The sequence below is a fragment of the Lactuca saligna genome, chromosome 2, assembly GCF_052625555.1.
Source record: "Lactuca saligna cultivar CGN05327 chromosome 2, ASM5262555v1, whole genome shotgun sequence".
In the NCBI taxonomy this organism is placed as follows: domain Eukaryota; kingdom Viridiplantae; phylum Streptophyta; class Magnoliopsida; order Asterales; family Asteraceae; genus Lactuca; species Lactuca saligna.
Genome location: NC_136418.1, coordinates 42,736,739 through 42,742,447, shown reverse-complemented (window position 1 = coordinate 42,742,447; position 5,709 = coordinate 42,736,739).

The window sequence follows — 5,709 nt, the reverse complement described above, 5'->3', positions numbered from 1 at the left end:
AGAGAGGCCACAAGAAGCCCAATTGTCCCCAGTAGACAGCTACAGCACCGGTGAAGGTGCCGGCTCTAGCGACCCTGCGGATCATAGATGGCCGGCAGGGCAAGGCAGAGGCTCCAGTGGTGAGGAGCCGGGCATTTCAGCTGACCACCGAGGAGGCACGCGCAGCACTCGATGTGGTGACGGGTATGATTCTTTCCCTCTTGTTTATTTATATGATGTTATGATATTGATATGTGCTTGGTATATGTATATGTGTTAGGATCGTTGCATGTGAACGGTATCCCAGTCCAGGTGTTGTTCGACTCGGGTGCATCCCGATCGTTTGTGTCTTTTGCGCTTAGCAAGAAGTTTCCCGAGTCTTCGGGCATGTTGGATTGCCCTTTGGAGGTAGAAATTGCTGATGATCATTCGGTGCGAGCATCGATGGTGTTTCGGGATTGCGTATTGCGTTTGTTCGAGGAGCGCTACTTGGTAGATTTGGTTCACATTCCGTTGCGTGAGAACAAGGTGATTATAGGCATGGATTGGTTGAGCCCTAATGGGGCGGTGATAGATTGCACACAGCAGCTAGGGTGAGTCCAGACCCAAGGTGGGGGAGAGTTAGTGATTCATGGCGAGATGCCACAGTATGGACCCTCAGTCTGTTTAGCAGCGAGGGCTAGACGATACCTTCAGTAGGGATGTGCAGGATATGTTGCGTACGTGGTGGATAACCGGGAGGCGGTTAAGGAGACAGTGAGCGAGGTTCCGATGGTGCGAGATTTCGCAGATGTCTTCCCAGAGGAGCTTCCTGGGATACCTCCGGAGCGACAGGTGGAGTTCAGGATTGACCTCATTCCTGGTGCGGCTCCAATAGCCAAGGCACTATATCGGCTGGCTCCTCCTGAGATGCAGGAGTTATCTACGCAGCTGCACGAGCTACTAGACAAGGAATTCATTAGACCGAGCAGTTCACCCTGGGGAGCCCCGATTCTGTTTGTGAAGAAGAAGGACGGGTCGCACCGGATGTATATAGATTACCAGGAGCTGAACAAGGTAATGGTGAAGAACCGTTACCCACTCCCGGGGATTGATGATCTCTTTGACCAGCTTCAGGGAGCATCTTGGTTCTCCAAGATTGGTTTGTGTTCGGGTTATCATCAGATGAGGGTCAGGGAGGAGGATACGCAGAAGACCGCGTTTCGGACACGCTATGGCCACTATGAGTTCGTGGTGATGCCGTTTGGGCTCACTAATGCTCCTGCCGCGTTCATGGACCTCATGAACCGTGTATGAAGACCGATGTTGGATCGGTCTGTGATAGTCTTTATCGATGACATCTTGGTTTATTCCAAGATGCAGGAGGAGCATGAGGAGCATCTGAGAGAGGTTTTGGAGACCCTGAGGAGGGAAAGCTTGTATGCCAAGTTCTCCAAGTGTGAGTTTTGGTTGTGTGAGGTGCAATTTCTTGGACACCTTGTCAATCAGAACGGGATTCTGGTCGATCCGGCCAAGGTTGAGGCTGTGATGCAGTGGGAGGTTCCGAAGTCTCCATCTGAGATTCGGAGTTTCCTGGGATTAGCAGGCTACTATCGGAGGTTCATTCAGGATTTGTGCAAGATAGCCGTGCCCCTAACGCGGTTGACGAAGAAAGCCGTAGTCTTTCAGTGGGGACCCGACCAGCAGGTTGTGTTTGAGACACTAAGACAGAGATTGTGCGAGGCGCCGATCTTAGCCCTGCCAGAGGGCGTAGAGGATTTTGTGGTTTATTGTGACGCGTCCATTTTAGGGTTGGGTGCGGTACTGATGCAAAGGGGGCATGTCATTGCCTACGCTTCGAGGCAGCTCAAGCCTCACAAGGTGAACTACCCGACGCATGATCTGGAATTGGGGGTGGTGGTTTTTTCCCTCAAGATTTGGCGGCATTACCTCTACGGGGTTCAATGTACCATCTACACGGACCACAAGAGTTTGAGGTACCTCATGGATTAGCCGAATCTGAACATGAGGCAGCGTCGGTGGTTGGATGTGGTGAAGGATTATGATTGCGAGATCCTCTACCACCCGGGGAAGGCCAATGTGGTGGCCGATGCGCTTTGCCGCAAGGCGGCGCCGATCAGGGACTTTTGCTTGAGGATGACTGTAGTGACTCCCCTGTTAGAGCGAATTTGGGAGACTCAACAGGAGGCTATCAAGGAGGAACACCGGAAGAGCGAGCGTGTGGTGGGTCAGGTTTCGTCCTTCGATTATGATAGTCGAGGACTATTGACACTACACTGATTCTCTATTCATCCCGGGGAGACGAAGATGTATAGGGATCTTCGTCTAGATTATTGGTGGCCCTGCATGAAGCGGGATGTGGCATGGTACGTCGAGCGGTGCTTGACCTGCAGGAAGGTCAAGGCCGAACATCAGAGACCGCATGAGAAGATGCAACCATTGGATATCCCGTTGTGGAAATGGGAAGATATCACTATGGATTTTATCACGAAGCTTCCAGGACCGCGCATGGAGTAGATTCGATCTGGGTCATCGTGGATCAATTGACCAAGAGTGCTCACTTTATCCCGATTCAGGAGAGTATATCAGCCGAGAAATTGGCCGACATCTATATCAGGGAGATCATGGCGCGGCACGGGGTGCCAGTATTGGTTATCTTGGACAGGGATGTGCGTTTTACTTCCAGGTTTTGGAAGAGATTTTGTGATGAGTTGGGCACCCGTTTGCATTTTAGCACCGCCTTCCACCCGCAGACGGATGGTCAGAGCCAGCGGACCATCCAAACTTTGGAGGATATGTTGCGGGCATGTGTGTTAGATTTCGGTGGTAGCTGGGATACCTATCTTCCCTTGGCTGAGTTCTCATACAATAACAGCTACCACACGAGTATTGATCATCCCCCATTCGAGATGTTGTACGAACGGAGGTGCAGGACCCCGATATGCTGGGGTGAAGTTGGCCAGAGGGTCATGGGGAGCACCGAGGTGGTGCTCAAGATGACCGAGAGGATCCAGCAGGCTTCAGACTACTCAGAGTCGGCAGAAAAGTTACGCCAACAAGCGTCGATCCGACTTGGAGTTCCAAGTCGGGGATATGGTTCTCCTGAAGGTGTCGCCTTGGAAAGGCGTCATTCGATTCAGGAAGCGGGGCAAGTTGGGCCCGAGATTTATCGGACCGTTTAGGGTTGTAGCCCTGGTGGGCAAGGTGGCGTATAGGTTGGATCTGCCGGTCGAGCTCAGCTAGATCCACAACACTTTCCACGTTTCTCAGCTGCGGAAGTGCTTAGTGGATGATTCAGCAGTAGTGCTGTTGAAGGATATTCAGGTTGATGACAGCCTGAATTACATTGAGCGCCCAGTCGTAATCCTCGACAGGAAGTCGAAGGATTTGAGGAACAAGAGGGTGGAACTAGTGAAGGTGCAATGGCAGCACCGCAAGGGTTCAGAGTGGACTTGGGAGCCGGTAGAAGAGATGATGGAGCATTACCCCGAGCTGTTTCAGGATCGAGCAGCAGACTTCGAGGACGAAGTCTAAAATAAGTGCGGGAGATTTGTAGCACATGGTTCCTGGTACGTGAGTTATGACTGAGTATCTTGTATTTTTGGCCGTGGGCTCGGCGAGTTGGAGGCCCGACTCGCCGAGTAGAGACGAAACTTGGGGTGCGGTTGAGATGGCGACTCGACGAGTCCATATTATGGACTCGGTGAGTCCACGCTGTCTGATGAAACCCTAATTTGCAAGGGTTTTCACCCTATTTAAACAACCATTTGCGCCCCAACTCCGCCCCATTCACCCTCAGAAGCTCTCCATACGTTCTAGCTCTTGTTCTTGTGAGTTTGAGGCATTTTAGTGTGTGTTCTTGAAGATTTTGAGAAGGAAGTGGAGTAGATCAAGAGGAAGGGAAGGAAGCCAAGAATCTTAGTGTTCTCTCAGTGATTTCTTTGAGTTAAAACCCGTTTCCCCCCTGTCTCTATGCTTGTTACTCCATTAAAGTCTTTCTTGAGCCCTTCCCCAAGCTTGTATGTGCATTATAATTTATAATAAGCTAATTGGCCTTTAGATCTAGGCATGGTTGAGCTCCAGGAGCTCAGATCTACTGCCTTATGGACCCATGTTGCATGAAGACCTTAGATCTACTCTTTTGGTGCATTTTTAACCCTAAAACCCTCATGGATGAATATTTACACGTAAAGTTGGAAACTTTACGTGTTATTCATGCTTTAGGAACCCAGATCTATGTATGGCATGGACTGGATTCGAGCAAAATCGTGTATATGGCCCTTGCATGAAGCAGACTCGGCGAGTCTCCGAGTTGTCCCCTTTTTCGTTGTGCCGAGTTGTGTAGTGAGTCCAGGGTGGACTCGGTGAGTTGGAAGCCAAAACTCACCCATAAGGGAACTCGGCGAGTCGATGCCCAGACTCGGCGAGTTCAAGGCAATCTCCTTCGATCAAGATTGGACTCGGCGAGTTGTTCATACAACTCGGCAAGTCGCAGCATAAGTGTTCATCGGATGAAGATGAACTCGCCGAGTCAACGCCTAACTCGACGAGTAGAATTAGAATCTAGGTCAGTCGATTGGACAGGGACTCGGTGAGTTGGCGAGCCAACTCGGCGAGTCGGGTCAACTTAAAGTTGACTCTGACTTTGACTTAGGGCATGATCAGGGGTAAAATGGTCATTCTACCCAAAGGACAATTAGTAGTGTTTGATTGAGTATGTTGTGGGAATTACAGCCGGAGGATTTCCGGAGCAACAGTAGCAGCAGTAGACAGTCAGTTCCCTATCAGATCAGCAGCTACTCCGAGGTGAGTTGCCTTCCAGTAGCAGTGGGTCTAAGGCCACAATGCCGGCCCACCAGTTTGAAATGTATGATAAATGATTGTCTTTGTGATATCATCTAGGTTTGCTACTACCTGATATGTTATATGCTAGCATGATATGTTGTATGTGATAGTAGTAGAGTTCGGTTGTTAGGACCGAAGGGTAGTCAGACACCCCAGATATGTCTGATATTATGTTTGTGTTATGTTATATGTGATATTAGTAGTAGGGGGTGAAATAGTCCCCGTGGTTCGGTTGTTAGGACCGAAGGGTAGTCAGCACCCCAAAATAGCTCGACATGGGTAGGTCGGTGCCCCAGAATGGCTTGACACGGGTAGGACGACACCTCAGAATGGCCGCACGGGTAGTCGGCACCCCAAAATGGCCGTACCAGGTAGTCAGACACCCTAGAATAGCCTGGCAGTATGTATGCTATGTATTTGTATGGTATGTGGTACGATGGGGGAAATCACTAAGCTTTGTGCTTACAGTTTACAGTTTTGGTTTCAGGTACCTCTTCATTAAAGGGGAAGGAGCTGGCACGGTAGCGGCACATCATGCACACACACTGGTTTTCGCATCTATTAGATTTCTCTGGGATTTATACTATGATATTTCAATTGGTTGTATGATTTGGATTTTAGACATGGTTTACGTTGTGCTGTGCTTTGATGAAACAATGTTTTTAATTATTAACGTTTTCTAAAGTAATGTTTTAAAAATGAAATTTTTGGACATGAAAATTGGGTTGTTACAAAGAGACTTGCTGAAGAATGGAATCATTTCCATTAGTTATATAAAGTCAAAGGAAAATATAATTGATCCCTTGACAAAAGGCCTTAGTAGAGAGCAAGTTCTCTTCACATCGAGGGGAATGGGCTTAAAGGCAACACAATGATTCACCACCT